The sequence below is a fragment of the Castor canadensis genome, chromosome 13, assembly GCF_047511655.1.
Source record: "Castor canadensis chromosome 13, mCasCan1.hap1v2, whole genome shotgun sequence".
In the NCBI taxonomy this organism is placed as follows: Eukaryota; Metazoa; Chordata; class Mammalia; order Rodentia; family Castoridae; genus Castor; species Castor canadensis.
In genome coordinates, this window is record NC_133398.1 from 70,030,313 (window position 1) to 70,032,248 (window position 1,936).

The window sequence follows — 1,936 nt, forward strand, 5'->3', positions numbered from 1 at the left end:
TCTTCTTTTACAAAATTCACATTTGCTGCCAACATTTAAAAATTGAAAAGTTTCACATAAAATTTCAGAAGTGCAGCTTCCATTAAAAAATATCAGAAAGCATGACAATATAGGACCTCCATTCTCAGATAGCAACAATTAGCTAAAGACCTTTTTACATTGGCAGTTCCTAAACTTCAGCAAGCATTATTACCATCTGAAGGCCATGTTAAAAACAGCTTTTCCTGGGCTCCATCCCAGTGGGGTGTGTGTGTGTGTGTGTGTGTGTGTGTGTGTTAAGAAATCTGTTGTTGTTTTTTTTTTAGTGTGTTAAGGTGAACACTTTATTTCACTCTCTTCCATCTACCCAAGAAAAAGAAAAGACACTCAGATATTTGGCTCTAAATCTCTTCATTTGTCATGCTTGGGTTTAGCTGTTGATTTTTATAGCTATTGGGAGGGCAAGAAAGCGGAACCACATGAGTCAGGGTGGAAAGAGGCACACTAGGAAAGGATCAATAAGGGCTCAGAGTCCCATTTGCAGACCTCAGGGGACAGAAGGGTATGGTGCTGAGGGGTGGGCTGAGGCAAGGCGTCCACTCTGCTGATGGGGCAGTCCTGGGGGCAGAAGTCCTTGGCCAGCCGCCCCTCCTTCTTCAATGAGCAGGCCTCCTGGCAGGGGGGCAAGATGGGAGAACTGTAGCGGAGGAGTGTTCATGTACCTAGATAACTGAGGTCTGAGTCAGAGTCATAGGTACTCAGGTCCCCACAGTTCATAAAAGGCACAATGATGCCGGTGGGACCATCCAATTGGTTGAGATTGTAGGAGTGGTAAAGGAGGGGTTTGTTCAGGTCTGCCACAATGCCCTGAAGGGGGCCATAACCCCAACAGACAGCAAAGGCCTCGATGCTGGCTTCCTGCTGCTTGTGAGCTCTGCACAAAGCACGTTGGAGAAGAAGACATGCAGCTGGCTGTAGAGCAGTGTCACATCCCGGCCTCAGAATATCTTGGCCAGAAAGCAGCCTCCTGACCTCAAGGCATGGGTAGCAATGTTCAAAGCAGCTAGGAGGAGCTGGACCTGCATATACTTGTCCACATCACGAGGTCGGCAGGGCAGCACTCAAGGTGCTGGATGATCTTCTTGGTGATGGAAAGCTGTGTGATATCCCTCTAGATCTGTATCACACCTGGTAATGGAGCTATCGCCTGCAAGTCCACAGCCACCAAGTGGCCAGACCCCTGACCCCTGATCTTCTGGCTCAGAACCTGGCTCCAGCTGCCCAGGGGGCACACAGGTCAACTGCCCGGGTCATACCGTGGAAGAACTGAAATTCCTCATTGAGTTGTAGCAGCTAGAAGGCACTCTGGGCTCGCCAGCCATTCTCCTTGGCCAGGCAGTAGTAGACATCATGCTTGTCCTTCGATGACTGTCCCATCTCACGCACTGTTGGCCTAGCAACCTGCCAGCAGCCAGTGGACACCGTCCTGGATCAACAGCCAGAGAAGGAGGCCACCACCTACCTTAGCTCCTGGGGACAGAGAGGTACAGGAGGAAAAGGCCAGCAGCCCGAGCCTCGGCCAGAGGTCAAACCAGTGAGAAATGACAGGTGTCTGTAGTTGACTGTAGTTGACTCGAGAGGCCTATCATGCATGCCTAACGGTCATCGCTTGGTGTGGCAAACACTCAGGCTGGAGGAGGTTTCAATCCCACCTGAATGAGCACATGACTCCCGTCATCTTGTGTAGACAAATCTGTTTCACTCAAAGCTCTCTGCAGTTCTTATAAATTCCTTCTGCTGTTGATCCAGGGACCACATCAGAAGAGCCATTGCTTGAGACAGAGCTGTTAGCCTCAGTTTACCAGGGACCCTACACTCCCTATGGTTGCACAGCTAGCCAGCATCACTAATGTATATAGCACCTGGCTGGCTCCTGCAGGTAACTGTTTATAACACC

The 1,936-nt window shown here is 49.8% G+C and overlaps 1 pseudogene; it reads right to left on the reverse strand.

Annotated features, from left to right (window-relative positions):
• Positions 1-309: 309 nt before the first annotated feature.
• On the reverse strand, positions 310-1,416 carry LOC109701124 (tRNA (cytidine(32)/guanosine(34)-2'-O)-methyltransferase-like; annotated as a pseudogene).
• Between the last annotated feature and the right edge of the window lie 520 nt (positions 1,417-1,936).